Source organism: Phoxinus phoxinus, assembly GCF_949152265.1.
Source record: "Phoxinus phoxinus genome assembly, chromosome: 2".
In the NCBI taxonomy this organism is placed as follows: domain Eukaryota; kingdom Metazoa; phylum Chordata; class Actinopteri; order Cypriniformes; family Leuciscidae; genus Phoxinus; species Phoxinus phoxinus.
In genome coordinates, this window is record NC_136877.1 from 48,045,151 (window position 1) to 48,068,190 (window position 23,040).

Sequence of the window (23,040 nt, forward strand, 5' to 3'; positions counted from 1 at the left end):
AGATATATTACTCAGAACCTGAACGCATTAGAACCTGAACGCATTGCTAGTGCTTTCATGTAGAGCAGCCACAAAAATCATCAAAACAAATAATGTTACCTTGCATGCATCACTGTACACATACATATTTGATCCTTTTTATTAGTTCTCAGAAGGGGGGGGGGGGGGGGGGGGTCTTACCCCTGAGTTTTATCGTTAGTGGAAAATAATGAGAATCATTTTTCACTATCAAGGCTTCCCTTTCTCCCCTACACAACACACACACACACACACATGCTCCCCAGTGGCCAGATGCTGGCAATATCAAGTCTGTCGAATTATTTACATCTCTGGTATCACAGAGTTATATGAATATTCATAATCAAATCTGCACATAAAGGTACATCCACTAGTTGATGTGTGTGTGTGTGTGTGTGTGTGTGTGTGTGTGTGTGTGTGTGTGTGTGTGTGTGTGTGTACCTGTTATTCCCTACATTATGGGGACCAAATCCTCGCAAGGATAGTAATGCCAGTAATTTTTGACCTTCCGGAGACTTTTTATTTGGTCCCTGAGGAGAATACAAATAAATTTGGCTTATAAATCATACAAAATTATTATTATTATTGTTTTTTAATGCAGAACGTTTTCTGTGATGGGTAGGTTTAGGGGACAAGATATACAGTTTACAGTATAAAAATCATTATATACCAACGTGTGTGTGCGTGTGCGTGTGTGTGTGTGTGTGTGTGTGTGTGTGTGCGTGCGTGTGTGTGTCCTGGTACATGTTGTGTAGTCTCATCTCTAAATGAACCATTCTCTAATGGTCTGATGCATATTGCATTAAAAGCGTTCCCAACAGCACTGTTCTATTATTATTGGCTGTCTTTATGCAATTTCCGTGAGTCGGGGCGCACAGTTTCTGATCGATCTGCCGTGATACAGTGTTTCTCATTCATAGTTCCCAAAGCTGCTTCCAAGGTAAAATTAATCACAAGATTGTCCCATTTTTAGTATGTTGATGTGCTTGCTTAGGGGCCATTCACACTAAATGCGTTTTCCAGTTCACTGTACTGCTTTTTCATTGATTTTCAACTGAAATGTGCAAGACGACCGCCTAACCGCTGTGCATCTCTCGCATCTTTTGCAGCATCTCTCGCATTAAAAAAACGCAGTGCAGCGCAAGTTAAAAGTTCAACAAAGTTAAAGGAACACTCCACTTTTTCTGGAAATAGGCTCATTTTCCAACTCCCCTAGAGTTAAACAGTTTTACCGTTTTCTAATCCATTCAGCCGATCTCCGGGTCTGGCGGTAGCACTCTTAGCATAGCTTAGCATAGATCATTGAATCTGATTAGGCCGTTAGCATCTCTCTCAAAAAAAATGACCAAAGAGTTTCGATATTTTTCCTATTTAAAACTTGTCTCTTGATGAATGAGAGTATAGTTCCTAGCCATATCAGCCTAGACATTTTTTTTTTTGAGAGAGATGCTAACGGTCTAATCCTTTTCAATGATCTATGCTAAGCTATGCTAAAAGTGCTACCGCCAGACCCGGAGATCGGCTGAATGGATTCGAAAACGGTAAACGGTGTTCCTTTAAACTCATCTTTAGACCTTGTTTTATTTTTGTTTTTTTCGTTCTACTGACCGGTGTCTCACATTTTTACCCGCAAAAATGAGTTCTGCATGAATGGCCCTTTAGTGAGCCACAGTTGTGTTCCTGACTTTCTGTTGCAACATACTAAATTGAACTTAATAAGGACACTATTTTTTTATTTCCATTAAGTTTCTTTGAAACAATCTGTGTTGTATAAAGTCACTATTTACCTAAATGTGACATACTGAACTTTATTTGTTAAAAATCATATTTTGTAGCCAAATTCCACACATACAACTCCATTAATCTTCAAAAGAAAATCCCCCAATCTGAAAATCACTGCAAAAACACCACGAAACTCCTTGTTGAATTTTTTTTAACATTTAAAATAATTCCAGAACCTATTGATATTCGCCCCCCTCGTTTTATTGTTACGCTAACCAACCCTAAGTATGAACATTATCAATGCTTTTGCACCTAAATGCAATTGAAGTACAAAATATTCAATATTTTATCCAATCAGAAACTCTTAGTGTCTCGGTATCTGTGGCATTGGAGTGCAAGTGAATCAGGAGTCATGTTGTATTATTCAAAACAAGATGGATACCGACACAAACCCATCAGCAGTGACACTGATGACAGAAGCAGTCGAGAGCGCTCTCATACATGTTTACGCAAAACACACACTTCTCCAGAGATGACAAGATGGAAGATAAAAGCCTGACCTCTCTGATCAGCCTCCGTCAGTCTAAGATGACGTGTCTCTACATGAAAGCCACGTGCTGTGATGCAGCGATGGCTAACTCGAGCGCAAGGCCTTGTCAATATTACAAGTGACACCACAGACTCTGTGACCTTCCCATAAATCAGATCCAATTAATTCCTCTTACATCATCGACCCATGTCATGATTGTTTTAATCCCATATTCTGTGACTCAACATGGAACAGGAGAGAGGATATTGTCTGCAAACACAATACGGTTACACTTCTGTACTAGTTGAGTAATGACTCAGGCTTGTAGGCTACACTACAAAGACAGACAATGTCCTGAACTGCTTCAACACATTTACTGCCTGGTACATTTACATTCGCTGTCTACGTGTTTGCAACATTGTAACAGCGTAGAATTGTAAGAGGCGACAGGACTGTAGCAAAGTTGTTGCGTGACGTTCAGCAACTGAGAGACGACGTTCTGACAATAAAAAAAAAAAAATGCTAGATAGGCCTATCCCCCATTTAGCATTTTATGTTTTGAGGTTATTTTTAATTTATGTTAGACAATTATATTCTTTTTAAATATGGTTTATCCTTATTATTATTATTGTTTAATGGGGCTATCAGTAAATCAGCCTAATTATAATCAACATCTGCAGATTGTGTTTGAATAATTACATATCTTATTTAGCTGAGGTAAATTAAACGCAATAGGGGGTAGACCAAGGGGGTAATCCATCCGTCGGAAACTGAAGCTTCCCCGGGAGCCGCCATTGTAACATCCCCTGCTGTTAGCAGTCCATTGACTCCCATTTATTTTGGCGTCAATTTGACAGCAAATAACTTTACATCTGAGGCGTTTAAAGACTCCATTTGTCCATTATTTATTTCTAAAGAAACACGACAATGTATAAAAGGCTCCATTACTTTGTATCTTACGTTATGGCCCTGAAGAAGCCTTTTTTGTAAAAATAGGCTAACGATTGCGTCATAACCACTCTCTGTCGCCGACATTGAGCCGTTAAATCTCCAGCCTCCGGAGAATCACTCGTTTAAACAAACGCTGAACAGAGGAGAGTCTGCTGGAGAAAAGAGAAGGAGACAGAGCTCGTAATAAAACAAGAATCAACATTGATTTGGCTTTTCGGAGATTGCGAGAACTGAAGGATTTGAAATGTTGTAAAAGCGATGAAGAGATAATGATGTTTTTAATACTCGACAGAAGAATAAAGTATTTTATTGGACAGATACATTTCCCTCTAACTCTCTAACAGAGTTCTCTGTAAAGCATTATCTATTGTGAAGATCATTTTATCATGGTTTTTGTATCGCTGGGCTGGAATTTATTTTCAAGGAAGTAGCGTGTGTATTAATGTGTAAAGATACAGTAACGTCTTCAGCTCGTCAGCTTGAGATCCTTTCCATCTAAACTGGTTATATCTCTGAAGCCTACAGTGAATGTTTTATGAGCAGAATAATCATATTCATCCGCACAGTCATTTGCTGGCCTTGCCTTATGTTCGAGCCTTTGTTGAGACAGCAGTTGGTCATTAAACCATGTCTGATGTCAGTTGAAGTGGTCATTGACAGTGAACATGAGTGTGCATAAGCATATTGGCTAGCTCTGTCAAAGCTTGTCAAGTCACACCATCTGTTATGATGCAGTCTTGTCTCAGCCATGAATAATCACACACTGTTTATAACAAACAGCTGCTAATTATATGTGGGTGTTTTTGAAATACTTTCATGATATGATACTTGTGTATCATGCGCTGTATTGTAATTCTCGGTTCAGTGAGATTCTCCAGACTGACTGAAACCCATAACTCTTCAGCTCATTTGGACAATACCAGTGGCGACTGCTGGTTTTCGGCCTACATCATAAAAATGGTCCAAAACTTCCATCAAAATATGTGTATCGTGATTGTCAAAACATTAGGCAATTAAACAGAATTTTATTAAGTTTAGTAAAAACATGTTACAATGTTTACATGGTACAATGACTGTAGGCTACTGATTTTATTATTGCTTGACACACGATTTAATTTCAATGCAATTTTATTATTTTGATTTGATTCCGATCTTGATTCAATATCGATTCAGTTGAATAAATATTAGGTAGCCTAACTTGCATTCATTTTTTTTTCAAGAAAAAAAATCTCATCTAATGCTGTAAACATACAGAGAGCCCTGTCAGCTGGTATTATTATTAAAGGTTAAATAACAACTCAAATTAAATATAATACAAATATAATATAAATATGTCATGCAGTGCACATATTTAGCAAAATACTCCTCTCTGTTAGCTAATTTTTCTAGCCAACTAACGTTAACGTGCAATGGTTATTAAATGGCTTTCTTGATCCTGAGGTAACGTAACTTACGTTAAACCTAAACGTTGTGACATTTTTCTCCAGCTGTTTTATTGACCTCTTTTCCGCGTTGAAAAACACTGATTGCTCGATATTAAGTATGAGGCATATACAGTTTGGTAAGTTGTACTGGATCTTTCAACATGCTGATTCGTGTTTATTTATTATTTACTACCGGTAGTTGTAAAGAGTGAGAGATGATCTGTCACGTCACATTTACAAGTGCTAAAGTGATATTTATTGTTTGAATTTCGTAATACAATTTACAGAATCGGAGAGCTGAGAATTTGCTTATCCAAAGTAACCTTCTCTTTGTTGTCTGTCAGTGTCAGTGTCCTCTTTGCTTCGCGATTTTTCCCTGCGTGAGAAAAGGGTTTTTCAGTTTACTTTTCACTGCGCTCGAATAGCTTCAGCTATTGACAGAAATTCTGTCAATCAAAAGGAGATGACAGACCCTCCAATCACCACGCAGACGCCCGGAGTCCGGGCCCGCCCACTCCTCCATTCCCCCCAGAGACGCTGAGCGTCCGTGGGCGGGACATAATCGCAGCATTTATCCAATGACCGTCTAGATTCGGAGCACTGAAAAAAACTGTTCAAAGCAGCCCCATTGAAGTCAATGGACGCTCGGCTTCAACAGAAAAATGCACTGTGACGCTACGGGAATGAATGAGAAGGAAATCGAGTCAGCTGACCAGCTGCTGATTCTGATCGAACTCGTCTTCGAGATGACCGTATTCTAAAGCATTTTTAGTCAATAAAATGTTAACAAAATAGTACATATATTTTACCATTAATTGTTGACATTATAGGGGAAGCCGAGCTTCCCTTGCAGTCTTAAAGAAATCGCCACTGGACAATACATATTTTGTATATTTTTCAATGTATGTGTTTATTAATCCATAATTCAAAAGCAATGGGGGTCCGATGTCCATCGCATATGCAGATTGATATCTAACAGTTTTTTTCTTTTCTTCTCACTAACATTTAGATATTTAAATCAAATACCGATAATATGGCAAAAATAAAACGAACTAACTAAGGCCCTGCTTACTCCTGGTATTAAGATGAGTTTTGGTCGATCAGATCACAATAGACGAGGGAGACACACACCTGTTTACACCTGGTGTTTTAATCCGTCTCTTTTGTCCACTTTCACTTCTGTCCTGATTTCTTCGAGGGGAGGGTCTATGGGTGGATCTAATTTCAGATCTTTCGATTTAATGGACAAAATAAGCTTCTCTAATTTACATATATGAACGCGCACGAAAACTACGTAAAAACACACGGAGAGCATCAGCTTTAGTTTCTGCTCTGACAGACACAAGATCAGCCGAACACTGAGTGTGTGTTAGAAATCAGGAATGGTGAGAGAACATTGTGTTTGGTTTGTTTTTCATCTTCAAACCAAACTTGTTGTTAAGTTTAAACCCCGTCTGTCTAGCCTCTTCCCATAATGTTAGTTAGTTCAGTAGACGGAGAGAAGACGGTCTTTTGTGGCTGTTTGAACACATTCGATCACATGAGCGTTTACACATCGAAAGCAATCTGGTCGAATGTGTATTCATCTTCCTCTGTAAGTGGTAGAAAGTGGACAAGCTCAAAACATTTTAGACCCATTTACACGTGTATTTAGGATCGTCCACTTGTGATCCAATCGACCAAAACTCATCTTAATACCAGGAGTGAACCTAATAATACCATCTTAATACCAGGACCTACAGATTACCTTAAAAGTCCATAGATACCGCTGTCAGTTTACACTTTTTCCGGCGACCAGTTTACCAGTTTTCCTGTTTGTTTAAGTGACGTTCGGCATAAAGACTGTATAGTAGTGGGAAGTGAGTGAATATTAGCAATAAAACGATGATTACAGATGTGAAAACCTTTTCACAATATTCTAATTTTGAATTTGGGGTTTTCATAAGCTGTAAGCCATAATCATCAAAAATATAACAAATAAAGGCTTGAAATATCTCACTTTGCATGTAATGAGTCTATATAATATATTAGTTTCACCTTTTAAGTTGAATTACTGAAATAAATGAACTTTTGCACCATAATAAAAAATTTCAAGTTTCACGTAATTTTTTCACCAGTACATTTATTCAGTTAGTGAAATAAATCACAGAAATTCATCTTTCATATTTTTTCACTGCTAAAAATGCATGCCTGTAGTTAATTTTAGTAAATTTAACTTTTTAAAATTACATTTCTTTTCTTTCCTTCTTTTACCTGATATCGTATCTTCCTTTAAATGTACACAAAATTTTGAATTGAATGAAATTTCATTTTGTATCAAAGTTCACTTCAAACTCGAAGAATATTGCTTCACTTCTGTTACTGACAACAAAACAAAAGACGCTTTGCGAGACTATACTTTATGGTGCTATGCTTGGAAAAGGATATTAGAGAGAGAGAGAGAGACTCTGGGAAAGAGTCGATGGCACTATATCTGTGAACTGCTCTCAGATGGACCAGGCTCTCTGTCTTCATTGATGTCTGTCCCAAGTGTAAATCCCTCTTTAAAAAAAAAAAAAAAAAAACCTTGGCAGGATGCCTCTCTTTCTCCCCGTCGCTCTGCTTTTGCCTCACTTTCTGGAGCATAAGCAACTAATCTCTCTCTGTTTCGCTGTGATATGACAAGCGAGCTATTGTCACTGGTAAAGCCATCTGATTGGCTGAGCGGCCGTGTCTCATTCAGCATGTTCTGGGTCTCTTAATTGCTTTAGGGTTTCCACCGCTCGGAAGATTTCCCTCAGTTCGACTGTGATCTGCTTTCTGTTTCCTCCCCACGTTCCAGCTCTCTACTCCTTCCTGTTATCTACATCCCTCCTTCTCTTATCCTCTCACTCATCTCCGTCTCACTCTCTCCAGCTTTTCTCCTCTCACTTCATGAGGCGTGATGATGCTAGATCCAATGTAGTTTTTCCTTTCGGCTCTTAAGTATCCAAGTGTCAGTGCAGTATTTCACAGTTTACATTGACTTCCACTAAATAGAAGTTTTCACTTAAAGGGATAGTTCACCCACAACAAATTAAAAGTCTGTCATTAATTTAATATACCATCATGTTGTTCCAAACCTGTAAGACTTTCGTTCATCTTCGGAAAAAAAATGACGATTTTTTTATAAAATCTGAGAGATTTCTGTCCCTCTGTTGACAGCTACGCAACTGACACTTTGACGCTTCAAAAAGTTCATAAAGAAATCGTAAAACTAATTGAGATGTTTAGTCAAAGTTTTCCCGAAAAAGACTCAATCGCTTTATATGATGAACAGATTGAATTTAGGCTTTTATTCACATATAAACATTCATCAACTCACACACATCAGTTGTGGCAAACGGAAGCTCAAGCATGTTCGCTTGATGTACGAGAACCAATGAGGTTCATTCTCGTGTTACGCATCACGTTTGACCTTCTGCGAGAACCAATGAGGTTCATTCTCGTGTTACGCATCACGTTTGAGCTTCAGCAAGAACCAATGAGGTTCATTCTCGTGTTACGCATCACGTTTGAGCTTCAGCAAGAACCAATGAGGTTCATTCTCGTGTTACGCATCACGTTTGAGCTTCTGCAAGAACCAATGAGGTTCATTCTCGTGTTACGCATCACGTTTGAGCTTCTGCAAGAACCAATGAGGTTCATTCTCATGTTACGCATCACGTTTGAGCTTCAGCAAGAACCAATGAGGTTCATTCTCGTGTTACGCATCACGTTTGAGCTTCAGCAAGAACCAATGAGGTTCATTCTCGTGTTACGCATCACGTTTGAGCTTCTGCAAGAACCAATGAGGTTCATTCTCGTGTTACGCATCACGTTTGAGCTTCTGCAAGAACCAATGAGGTTCATTCTCATGTTACGCATCACGTTTGAGCTTCAGCAAGAACCAATGAGGTTCATTCTCATGTTACGCATCACGTTTGAGCTTCAGCGAGAACCAATGAGGTTCATTCTCGTGTTACGCATCACGTTTGAGCTTCAGCAAGAACCAATGAGGTTCATTCTCGTGTTACGCATCACGTTTGAGCTTCTGCAAGAACCAATGAGGTTCATTCTCGTGTTACGCATCACGTTTGAGCTTCTGCAAGAACCAATGAGGTTCATTCTCATGTTACGCATCACGTTTGAGCTTCAGCAAGAACCAATGAGGTTCATTCTCGTGTTACGCATCACGTTTGAGCTTCAGCAAGAACCAATGAGGTTCATTCTCATGTTACGCATCACGTTTGAGCTTCAGCAAGAACCAATGAGGTTCATTCTCGTGTTGCGCATCACGTTTGAGCTTCTGCAAGAACCAATGAGGTTCATTCTCATGTTACGCATCACGTTTGAGCTTCAGCAAGAACCAATGAGGTTCATTCTCGTGTTACGCATCATGTTTGAGCTTCAGCAAGAACCAATGAGGTTCATTCTCGTGTTACGCATCACGTTTGAGCTTCTGCAAGAACCAATGAGGTTCATTCTCGTGTTACGCATCACGTTTGAGCTTCAGCAAGAACCAATGAGGTTCATTCTCGTGTTACGCATCACGTTTGAGCTTCAGCAAGAACCAATGAGGTTCATTCTCGTGTTACGCATCACGTTTGAGCTTCTGCAAGAACCAATGAGGTTCATTCTCGTGTTACGCATCACGTTTGAGCTTCTGCAAGAACCAATGAGGTTCATTCTCATGTTACGCATCACGTTTGAGCTTCAGCAAGAACCAATGAGGTTCATTCTCGTGTTACGCATCACGTTTGAGCTTCAGCAAGAACCAATGAGGTTCATTCTCGTGTTACGCATCACGTTTGAGCTTCTGCAAGAACCAATGAGGTTCATTCTCATGTTACGCATCACGTTTGAGCTTCTGCAAGAACCAATGAGGTTCATTCTCGCTCATCAAGCAGGTCCGGTTGAGCTTCTGTTTATGTTCGCTGATCAATGATCAACAATTTGTGAATAAAAGCCTAAAGTCAATCTGTTCATCATATAAAGCGATCAAGTCTCTTCAGAAAATTTGGACAAAAGCGCTCAACTATTAGTTTTATGATCTCTTTATGGACTTTTTGAAGCATCAAAGTGTCAGGTGCATATACTGAGACATTTTTCTAAATCCTTTGTGTTTGAGAGAAGAAAGTCACACAGGTCTGGAACGACATAAGGGTGAGTAAATAATGACAGAGTTTTAATTTTTGTTTGAAATATCCCTTTAAGACATCTAGTATGTTTCTCCCCGGTGATTTCAGGTTTTACTATCCATGCGAGGACATTTGGTCTCCACATTGTCTGCAAACCTGAGCCACACATGCACACACAGCTGAGCTGGCTGCTTTTTTAGGCAATAACAAGACATGATTTGCTCCTCAGTGGACTGGAAGAGGCAATTACATTATCGGACCTTAGATGGATTTTAGAAATCGCCTGAATAACACTTCTGCTAAGCCTTTAATCCAAATCGTGATAATGGGATGGTCGACTCCCTCAGCAGGTACTTTTATGAGACTTGACCTTCCTTTTACAGTTTTGGACTCCAATAAACTTCTGGTCAGCCATGACTGAAAATGCATACGCGCACATAGACATACACAAATTAGCTTGTTCAATTGGCAAAGTTGAACTAGGGTTATCCTTGGATCACCATGTTCTCCATTATCCATCTTTCCTGGCTCCCTTCCCAACACTTCTGTCTCTCTCCATGTAATCTATTTATTTCTACACTCCTCATCATGATCCTTTCATCTCCTGGTTATAAAATGTTTCTATAACAGCAGGCCTTTTTAATCATACAAAAAATAGCGTCTGCCTGTTAATCCTCTGACCAAATTACGCATTTATGTAACACTCTCGAACACTTCAATTAAAAAATAAAGAAATAAATCAAAAATTTAAACGGCTCTTACTGAAGCTGGAAACTTGGCAATGGGATGAAAAACGCTCAAAGCGAACAAGTGAGAGAAAAACAATCCCTCTTTCTCTCTGTCTCTCGTCCCTCATTCACATTGCAGTCTCGCAGAAGGACAACTTCCATAAGCGCTTTGATCTACTGGGAAAAAACTAGTCAAAACTAATTCGCAGACCAACTGTGATTCTCTCCATTATAGTGGCACAAATCATGTACACAGATGAGGGAGAAAAAAACCCATGTGAACCTCTGTGCTACACGCACACGCACACACACACACACACACACACACACACACACACACACACACACACACACACACACACACACACACACACACACACACACACACACACAGAGAGAGAGAGAGAGAGAGAGAGAGAGAGACTCAGCACTCCATAGGAACCCACGGCCTCATCTCTGTTGATGAGGTGTGTGTGTGTGTGTGTGTGTGTGTGTGTGTGTGTGTGTGTGTGTGTGTGTGTGTGTGTGTGTGTGCTTTCATCCTTTCACTATCAGCTTTTCCTGCTACTCGCAGTTCTGCTCAGTTCTTCCCTGCTGGAGCCCCGGTTCACACACGCAAGTGTCCTTATCCTCATACTTTCATCAGGCATACACACCAACCAGGACACTACACTCATGCACTTATAGAAGTCGTATCTGCTTCTAAAGAGTAGGGAAGTGCAGTCATTTAGCACAAGGGTTTTCAAGCAAGAAGGTTGTCTATAGGGGTCCTGGGAAAATCCAGGGAGAAAAAAAGAGCTAGGTTTTTTTACTGAATTATTTTGCACATTTACTGAATTTTATTTTATTACTGTTAAATGTGTCGTAATCTTTTTCTAAAGACTATTTTAAAAAGTATTTATATAAAAAAATTACAATTTTCTATGCACTTTTTTTTTTTTTTTTTTTTTTTTTTTGCCTAGTAAAATAAAGTATTTGCCTTTTTTGCCAAATAATTTTGTCAGATAAACACCATATTTTGATGGTTTAAAATCAATATATCCCCTCCGGACATCACGTTTGGCCACAACAGTAGATTTTATCCAAAAAAAAAAAGGGAAACCTTTAGGAAAGGGGTCCTTGAGGTGAACAAGTTTGAAAAGCCCCTGATTGAGCAGATGCTTATATCCAGAGCCTCTTACCGCACACTTATTGCAGGAACAATTCATGCGGGACATTGCGGGGTTAAGTGCTTCGCTCAAGGGCACAGTGGCAATAGTTCATGCCGTGTTCCTTACAAGACTCAAATGAGCAACCATCAGTCCATTACGCTTTTGTCCAGGTTGAGCGATTTCTCCATCAAAACCCCAAACCAGTAATAGCTATGCAAAATATTGGCATAACCAATGTGTGTTACATTTTTCCAACATATTAAAGAACAAGACTTATGTGAATCTATCAATGCATGCTCCATACGTAATCAAATTTGCATGTTTGGACTGTGATACATTTAAAAGAGAAGTCATCATTGATTCTGCCCATAAGCAAGAGTGTTTTTTTTTTTTTTTTTGGCCAGTCTGTCCAGCCTGCAGCTAGTTATTATCTGGCAGATAGCAGGACGGCTACATAATATAACATCTCACTCTCTGCTCAGCCAGTAAATGAACTGATGAGAGTCATTGTGCGATGTATTCCAGCTCTGTGAGCAGTGCATGCACTCACCCGTGGGGTGAAGAAGAGACACGTCTGATGACAAACTGCAGGGGGATCATAAGTGGATCATAGCGCCGTCCTCTCCCTGTGTCCAGCTGCGTGTGTGTTTTCCAGCTTTAAAGAGATGACTCCAGCTGTTTCAGTATCTACTTAATGGGATAATACAGGGCCCATCTGTTGAGCTGTCAATCAAAAGAATGGTGTGAGGGCTAAACAGAGCTCAGTTGAGACAGACAGAGAAGAGAAGATATGGGTGATCAAAGAGAGACGGAGAGAGACGGTGATGGAAACGTTAAGTTATAGGTAATAAAATAAGGGGGGGGGGTATAAGGACACTCTCCATCCACAGTAAGAGTGCCAAGGGTGTGTTTGTTGAACATAGAGTGAACTCGACAAGTATAATAAGTGCATTATGGGATTGAATGAGTGCACTTGATAACGTCCACTGTGGTTTTGGACACCACTACAAATGGCTGTTCCTTCAATTATATTTAAAGGTTTAAAGGGAAAGACACCAACATTTCCACTTAGGCCAGATTAACTAAACAGGGTAAACGTGACCCTGGACCACAAAACCAGTCACAATGGTATTTTTTTTTTAAAATTGACATTTATACATCATTATGAAAGCTGAATACATGAGCTTTCCATTGATTTATGGTTGTTAGGATAGGACAATATTTGGCTGAGATACAACTATTTGAAAATCTGGAGAAAAAACATTGTGAAAATCTCCTTTAAATTGTTCATTTATGTTCACGATTGTGCTGCATTCACTCACAAAAATAAATGTTTTATATATTTACGGTAGGAAATTTACAAAATATCTTAATGGAACATAATCTTTACTTAATATGCTAATGATTTTTGGCATAAAAGAAAAATCAATAATTTTGACCCATACGATGTATTGTTGGCCAAATATACCCGTGCGACATGTGACATGTGAGACACATCTCTCTGTAGGCAAGGGCGGGGTTAGCTGGTACCCTCTTACATCACAGGGTACCACAACTGCCAATAGGAAAATTCAACTGCAGTAGCCACCGTTCAACCTGAAGAGGGCAGCACTCAGACGTTTTTACACCATATATTGTAGAATTAAAATACTTTAAACCCAAATGTCAAAAAAATTACTTGAATCAAAGAACAGCATTAATAAAGCCCCAGTCTTACAGACCATTATCTAAAAAAAGTTGTTTTAGGGTTTAGTTACCCTTTAAATACTCTCCTCACATACATTATGCATCTGAAAGGGAAACTTCTTCCGGCGATCCACCTGGCGCGCTATTGGCGGGTTTAACACGATAACATTAGAGAAGTGACGAACCCAATTCCTTTTAACCTCTCAACGAGGTTAAAATGGCTTCTTTAGTTTAGCAAACAAATCGCTCGAGTGGGTGTAAATAAAATACCACTCACTTTCATGTTTTTTGCCCGATGCCATTGCTGCTTCTGCAAACCGCTGATCAATGCTACAAACCAACACGTTTGTTTTGTACAAACTGGAGTTTTCGCGTCTGATTGGTTGAAGGACTATCCAATTGCGTACAGAGTCATTTGAACTATGCCCGTTGATCACGGCTCTTGTGCAGTAGAAATACAGAGCAGACTCCCCAGACTAATGTTCAATCTTAAAAGATTAAGCTTGGTCTGGTGATAGCCAGACTAGAAACTTCTACAAATGCATTTGCAATAATAAGGTCAGCCGCATTAATGACCCTAAACATTGAGAAATCTTACCAACCCCAAATTTCTGAATGACGACAGTGTATTCGAAGACCAACTGTGATTCTCTCCGTTATTTGTGTGTGTGTGTGTGTGTGTGTGTGTGTGTGTGTGTGTGTGTGTGTGTGTGCTGTTACCTCAGAGAGGAACTGAGCTGAATTGAGGACTAGCACATCCCTGTGAATCTTTAATAACGTTTTCTTTGTTCAGCGGATTTTGTGTTTTGTAATGTGAAACAATGAGAGAGAAATAGATGCCTCTGCGTTGGCTGAGATAACGTCACAAAATAAAAGTCACTAAGACTACAAGTGCAATTCAGTCCTTTGAAACAGAGAAGGGTGTGTTTAGAAACTACGGCTGTGTATATAAGCAAGCCCTCATATGAACTTTTATGAAAATGGTTGATGAAGGTGACATGTTTTCAGCTTCGGTCTGGTGAGACACGTACGGTGAATCCGAAATCAACTCGAATCTGAGATCGACTCTTTTGATTATGTAATTGGCTGTGCTTCATCTGAGTGGGCGGAGCTAAAGAGCTATTTTGCTTGTTTCGACTCTCTGATTGGTGTCAATTTCTGTACAGCATCATGGGTAATTCTCCAGCAATTCCACTGTTAAACATGCACGATTATTTTAAAAACAAGTTTAAATAATGCGGGCCGATAGCTAAACCATGGATTAACAACCTTGTAGCTTAAGGTCTGTCTTTAAAGATTTATAAGTTATCGTCTTTACCTCTGGAACCAGATCGCTCATCGCTTTTGCAGCGTCTCACACACGACACATTCTTAAATGTGACCCTCGAGTTAAAAGAAGTTTAGCTCAGCTTTTAAAAAACATCTCTAGACCTTTTTTTTTTGTTGTTGTTGATCTGCGTCTACAGCAAAAACACGTTCTGTGTGAACTGGCCCTGGTTGTAGTTTTGTCATGCTACTTGTTAAATTTGTAGCTTTTAAGGCTCGTTCACACCAAGAACGATAACTTATGATAACACCAGTGCACAATATTCTTCTGTTTATTCTGCATTGTTGTCGTCTGCCGCTTCAAATGCTCGAGCTCTGAAACCAGGATGGATTCTGATTGGCTGTCCATGTTTTTAATTGTTCATCCGCTGGAAAAAATAATTGCTCTGAAAGTGATTCGAAATATATAATTTCTCTGTCCCATTATCGTTATAGTTGTGGTGTGAAGTGAACTCTGCTATTCTTTTATATCCAGAACGATTTTCAGAACTGTATCTTTATCGTTATCGTCTTTATTGTGAACCTTTAGTTATCCACTCCCCAACACTGCTGTTTGTGGGCCTACTGTACAGTTTAGTGTCTCTTTACCTGCAGCTCATCGCTTGTGTTGGGAAATGTATTGCATTTTAAGGGTTTTTCTTTCTCAGCTGTTCTCCTACAGAACAACCAGAGCAGTGTTCCCACTGAGTTATACCATTATCTAAAACTTTCTGTATTTCCTCCATATACCAGAACGATTGTGACTAGAGTGTGTTAACCAGACATTTCTTGTGTCAGATTAGGTGAACATGCATCTCTTGAACCTTCATTAAGAACTGCAAATATGTAATTTGTGCAAAACTAACAATGTAAAGTGTTACAATGGATGGAAGTTGACAGAGATTAACATTTTATATTGACCTCTTCAATATCTACACTACCATTTAAGTGTATCCGGATTAATGTAGACGACCCTTACTGACCAGAAACTTTTGCACAGTAGTGTATATTCAGCGGGAAGCCTCCTTCCTTACTTTCTCTCACCCTTTCTCTCACCTTATCCCTCAGTTTTCTCCACCTTCCTAATGTGTGTCATCCATTTACAATAAACAGCAGACTTCAATAGCTCAGCACTTTCTCCCTCGCTCTCTCCATCTTTCCACACTCCCATAGATGTTTACGGATTAAGCATTATGCTAATTGTCTTCCTCTGTTTTCATTTTACTTGCTCTTTCCCTGCTTCCCTTCTGTGCTTTCCTCCAATCTTTCCTTCCAAGGCCCTCAGGAACAGATTACAGTTGGTGATGCCCAGAATGGATTAGGAAGAGCAGGCAGTTGGAGAAAATGTATGGACTTTCCTGTGCTTTATACCATCTTCTTGAAGCTGCATTTGTCAGTGTGAGTGTGTGTTTGTGTGTTTCTCTGTCTATATGTGTGGTGTGTGACCTGTTCAGAAGTGTCCCTGAGCTAAGGACACACTTATGAAGTCTTAATCAGAGGAGTCTGTCCCTAAGGCGCAATGATCCCCTCTCGAGGGAGTGTGTGTGCTGAGTGTGTGAACACATTTGAGGAGAAACTAACTTCACTGAATTCTATTCACTCCCTGATCTCTCTTACAGACTCTATCTGCGTAGACTTTAAACTTGAAGTCGGTTCCCGTCTTTACATGAAATACAGATGACTTTTAGGGCCCTATTTTAACGTTCTGAAACGCAAGTATCAAACGCGAAACACAAGTAACTTTGTGGGCGGATCTCCGGCAGGATAAATGACTCTTGCGCCCGACGCAAATCTAAAATGTGTTGGTCTGAAGTCGCTTCATTACTCATAGGTGTGGTTTGGGCGTAACGTGCAATAAACCAATCAGAGCGTCTTCTCACATTCCCTTTAAGAGCCGGCGCGCTTGTTCCATGGTGGATTGCTATTATAACGGCGGATTTGCCAGGCGAACGCAACTTACATGATGGTAAAGGAGATTTCGCAGTCTTCAGAATTTTGTTTCCTGGTTCTTGACGGACAACACACTTTATCAGATGTCCTTATATACGGATGTGTCTTGCTACTATTGGTCAAACAGGTTTGATCCGTCATTACCACAATTGACCCTTCACAGGGAGCTTGATTGACAGGTGATCTGACCAATCATACTTCGCCATCCGCCATTTTGCACAAAGCAGTCAGGAGAGTTAGTAGATTAACATGGGAGGATTTGAACTTGAGAAGCGGAGTGTACTGACGCCTTTCCGCGGTTAAAACAACATTCCTTCTGATGTTCATTCATGTTTATTTGATGCTATAAATGAACTAGAAGGAAGAGATGATCAGTTCACGAGCAGCTTTAAAGACAGACACATTAAAGAGCCACAAAATGGTATTTATTGTTTAAATTTCTTTTTAAAAATGACCAAATTTGAAAGGTGAGACTTTGTTTAATATCAAAAGTAAGCTGGTCTGTCCTGTCTGTCAGTGTGTTGTCAGTCTCCTCTCTGCTCCGCGATGTATTTTTTACTGCGTGAGAACATGGTGTGGCGTGAGAGCAGCGTAGCTTGTTGGACATAGCGACAGTAACTAAAAGGGGGCGGGTCTTTGTGAACGGTCAATTAGCCTGAATAATTTGGGTAAATGTGTAAGCTAGATTTATGCCTATTTTTTCACATCTTCATGGACACAACAATAATTTCCCTCGTGTGGGAATATTTTTCCTTGTAATTATGTATGGTTTGCAAAAATGGGAACTGCTGAGTCTGTGTAGATGAGTGAAGCAAAGTGTATGTGCACTGTGCACACGCTACATTATAGCCAAGCATGCACGCTTAAAATAGCATCTGAATAACACGCCACTGTCTTTTAGAGGTTTTTCCTGGTCAGTGGCGGAATTGTTTTCTGAAACTGCAAAATGGCAGCAGGGAACGTTTGCGCCGAAACACGCCGCCTCTTTTCACTGAACCCCTAATTTACCGACGTGCGTCTGTGGATGGAAAAGTCTGCTGTGCGCGGGTGCAAAATAGGAATGACACATGCGTCGGTGTACAAAGTAATTTGCGCTGGGCGCAAGATAGGCCCCTTGTGTGTCTCAGCAAGAGAATGAGAGAGGAGAGACTTCTATTTTTTTTTTTTTATATAAAATTTTTTTACAATGTGCATTGGTTAAAATATACAGATCTTTCAAGTAGTAGTATTCATAGATATCCCTAATTGTATTTTATTTACAAGTAGTAGATGCTTCTAGCTCACATACATTTTTGTATGTTTGCATGGACACTGAAAAGTAAATTATTGACAGAATCTGCAGCATGAGCGTTTTATGTGAACACATTTATAGCTTAAAAATGTATTAGTGTATTGTGAGTAAAAGGCAACATTTTCACACTGCTGGTCCAAATCTGATTATTTGTGTATCCGATTGGAATCCGATCTGAAATTTTCCATAAGGAAACTGAAGGATACACATATTGTATCCGAACATCTTCTGATCATGCTGACGGAATTATAGTTGATTCGTCAAACTGTTCTCGAATAACAAATTCAATGAAGAGCACGCCAAAATGAACATGAGGCTATATCTCCGCAACGCTTTTGTGTATTCAGACCAAACTTAGTGTGTGTTATGACAACCATGATCTGAGGACACGTGCACAGTTTGCCACTTAATGGTCAGGAGATATGAAACATTTTTGTGTATAACTTATTAACCACAAATCACTGGTCAAGTAATGATGCCCAATTTTACCATATCGGCCATTTTGGGGCCATGTTTTACAAAAACATTGGTGTATCATTATGAAAATTGGTACGTGTCATTGGCACCATGCCCTGAGTTACTCTAAAAGTTTAGAGACAGCGCCACCTTGTGGTCAAAACTATAATGATTTTTTTTTAAAAATATTAGCTTTTGATTCATTTTTGCCTAGACTGTTTGTATGATTTTCACCAAATTCGAGTCAGATCTTCTTTAGAGTAGACCATAAGTTATGTTTGTGTGTTAGTGCTTGATAATGCTTTCTGCATTCCACAGTATTCTACTGTATGAAGTGAAGTGCATATAGCAGCAGGGGTTAGTGCTGTGTTTTAACAGACTGATTAAAATGGAAGAGGTCTGTCCTCTGTGCCAGTGCAGCCTATATCCTTCACTGGACATGCACTATTAAAATAAGGCATTCACATTTGCCAAAAAGGAAATACATTCGTTTATGTCCTGCCCTTTAGATCCAGCATTTCTTCAAAGACATCGCAAAGACATCAGCTGTAACATTTTTAGTGTACAGACACATAGACCTGCACGCAAAAACATTTCTGTTTCAATAACAGAAACTTCTATTGTTTGTCTACTGAACTAATTATATATATACAGTATATATATATACATTTAATATTTTTATTAATCCTGTCAATTTTAAATTATATTATGGAGAGATAAAATATATATATATGTTTTTTATTTTTTATTTTTTTTAGCCTGTCACTTTTAAAGAATATTGTAGAAATATAAAATATTAAATTGATTTGATTAAGCTTGTCTAATTTAAAGGATATGTATTTAATTATTTAAGCCTGTATTTTTAAAGTATGTTTTATGTTCAATATCTCCTGTCAAGAATACATTTTTGTTAGAGTGCAGACCTTTGCAATTTTTGATTTGTTATATAGGTCTCAGCACATAAGTCGCTGAGAGCGCAGTGAGCGTATTGATTAAAATATGTTATAGAAAAATAAAATAATAAAGATATTATTTAGCTCTTGTTTTATCTTATTTATAAGCCTGTCACTTTTAAAGGATATGTATTTATTTATTTAAGCCTGTATTTTTAAGTATATTATTGAAACATAAATGAGTAAAGATATTATTTAGCTTTTATTTATTTATTTGTTTATTTAAATATATTATTTTAGCTCTCATTTTATTTTATTATTTTATTTTGTTAAGCCTAGGGTTACCCTAACCTTTAAAGGATATTATAGAAAGATAATGGATTAAAGATAATATTTAGCTTTTTATTTTGACTTTATTTTTTCATTTTATTTTTTCATTCAGCCTGTCCCTTTTAAAGGATATTATAGAAAGATTAAAGCTGACAAATTTTAGACAATGCTTTTGATACAAAGTAGAAAACTGACAAACACACACTCACACACTTCAGGTTCTCAGGTTCTCTTGAGTATAATGTCTTCTGACAGACATCATGTCAGTTGTTATGAAAATAAAGAAATCGCTACATGTAACTGGTTCACGTCTTGGTCATCTGTGTATCTCTCTGTCCAGCATCACCACTGGATGTCATAACTCTGCTGATTAAAATGGCTTTGACTCGATGCCTAGAAAGAAAATCCTCCACCGCATCAATAAGTGCGCTGGCGGCGGAGCAACGCGCAAATAGAGGCGTCACAGGCCATGACTAATTCAAACTTGCTGTGGGTTATAAAACCTTATTATAACACAGATTTGAATTAGTCTGCTGGTGAAGGATCAGAGCCCCATTCAACCTGTGTGCGTTCTGCTAAATGTTTCCCCGCTGAACTGAGGCACAGAAGGAGAAATATTCAAATCAGTATTCACAGCGTGTGTTTTAAAGGGGTTTTAGAGCGTTCCTGTCCTTTAAAAAGCGGCAAAAAGCTGCTGATGCAAGTCAGTTTCTCGGTTTTCTTTCTAAGTTGAATGAATTTGGCTTTTATCAGCTCAGACATGAAGATGAGGGGAAATGTGATGAATTAAGTGTGAAAATAGGGACAGGATAGAGGTGGGGCATGAACATAAACTGAGGACATTTATTTTGTATTCCAGGTGACATCTATCTATCTATCTATCTATCTATCTATCTATCTATCTATCTATCTATCTATCATCCATCCATCCATCAATTCGTCTTTATATCAAATTATCCATCCATCTGTCCGTCCATCTTTATGTCAAATTATCCATCCATCTGTCCATCCATCTTTATATAAATTATCCATCCATCCATCCATCCATCCATCCATCCAATTGTCCATCCGTCTTTAAATCAAATGATCCATCCATCCATCCGTCCATTCGTCTTTATGTCAAATTATCCATCCATCCATCATCCACCCATCCATCTGTCCATCCGTCTTTATACCAAATTATCCATCCATCCATCCATCCATCCATCCGTCTTTATATCAAATTATCCATCCATCATTCATCCATCCATCCATCCATCTGTCCATCTGACTTTATACCAAATTATCCATCCATCATCCATCCATCCATCCATCCATCCGTCTTCATATCAAATTATCCATCCATCATCCATCCATCTGTCCGTCCGTCTTTATATCAAATTATTCATCCATCAGTTCATCAAATTGTCCATCCATCTTTATATCAAATTATTCATCCATCCATCATCCAACCATCCATCTGTCCGTCCATCTTTATATCAAATTATCCATCCATCATCCATCCATCCATCCATCTTTGTATCAAATTATCCATCCATCATCCATCCATCCATCCATCCATCCATCCGTCTTTATATCAAATTATCCATCCATCATCCATCCATCTGTCCATCTGTCTTTATATCAAATTATTCATCCATCAGTTCATCCAATTGTCCATCCGTCTTTATATCAAATTATCCATCCATCCATCCATCCATCCATCCATCCATCCATCCATCCATCCATCCATCCATCATCCATCCATCCATCTGTCCGTCCATCTTTATATCAAATTATCCATCCATCCATCCATCATCCAACCATCCATCTGTCCGTCCGTCTTTATATCAAATTATCCATCCATCCATCCATCATCCAACCATCCATCTGTCCGTCCGTCTTTATATTAAATTATCCATCCATCCATCATCCAACCATCCATCTGTCCGTCCGTCTTTATATCAAATTATCCATCCATCCATCATCCAACCATCCATCTGTCCGTCCGTCTTTATATCAAATTATCCATCCATCCATCATCCAACCATCCATCTGTCCGTCCGTCTTTATATCAAATTATCCATCCATCCATCCATCCATCCATCACCCATCCATCCATCTGTCCATCTGACTTTATACCAAATTATCCATCCATCATCCATCCATCCATCCTCTGTCTTTATATCAAATTATCCATCCATCATCCATCCATCTGTCTTTTTATCAAATTATCCATCCATCTGTCCGTCCGTCTTTATATCAAATTATTCATCCATCAGTTCATCCAATTGTCCATCCATCTTTATATCAAATTATTCATCCATCCATCATCCAACCAACCATCCATCTGTCCATCCATCTTTATATCAAATTATCCATCCATCATCCATCCATCCATCCATCTTTGTATCAAATTATCCATCCATCATCCATCCATCCATCCATCCATCCATCCCTCCATCCATCCATCCGTCTTTATATCAAATTATCCATCCATCCATCTGTCTGTCCGTCTTTATATCAAATTATCCATCCATCATCCATCCATCTGTCCGTCCGTCTTTATATCAAATTATTCATCCATCAGTTCATCCAATTGTCCATCCATCTTTATATCAAATTATCCATCCATCCATCATCCAACCATCCATCTGTCCGTCCATCTTTATATCAAATTATCCATCCATCCATCCATCCATCCATCCATCCATCCATCCATCCATCCATCCATCCATCCATCCATCTGTCTTTTTATCAAATTATCCATCCATCTGTCCGTCCGTCTTTATATCAAATTGTCCATCCATCTGTCCGTCCGTCTTTATATCAAATTATCCATCCATCTGTCCATCTGACTTTATACCAAATTATCCATCCATCATCCATCCATCCATCCATCCTATTCGTCCATCTGTCCATAATTCCATTTATCGTTCGTCAATCATGCCATTGATTTTACTTGGAGTCATTACTTTTCTATCTGTAAGGCCTATATACATTTCTTTTGACAAATTATGCTTTTCTAGTTAAAAAAAATATATCTATGTGAACTTTGCATTTGACATTCTTCACAATTATCAAATCTAAATTGCAATCCCGCGCCCGTTTGATTCCTCGATTCAAATTCAGGAATTGAATTGGAATGTAAAAGGCATTGAAAATTCAAACATAGGCATGCATATTAAAAGACTCAAATTGCCTCATACATTTAGTCGTCTCTGTTTTTATGTGTTTAGGTTTGTAGCATTTATGTCAGTTCACAACACTATATAACCAGTGTTTTACTGTGTTCATATCTGTTCAGTGACGTGTGTTTGTGTTACAGTGTAAATAAGGTATCTCTCTCTCTCTCTCTCTCTCTTTCTCTCTCTCTCTCTCTCTCTCTCTCTCTCTCTCTCTCTCTCTCAGTCTCATCTGTCGCTTTAAGGAAGCATGAGGCAGGTTTAATTTTTTAACGCTCCAGACCACAACAGCACCTAGTGAGGA

The 23,040-nt window shown here is 38.8% G+C and overlaps 1 protein-coding gene across 1 annotated transcript in view; it reads right to left on the minus strand.

Annotated features, from left to right (window-relative positions):
- LOC307012412 (calcium/calmodulin-dependent protein kinase II inhibitor 2-like) overlaps positions 1-23,040 on the minus strand; it is a 428,881-nt gene that overhangs the window by 243,550 nt on the left and 162,291 nt on the right. The gene's annotated exons all lie outside the window — the stretch shown is intronic.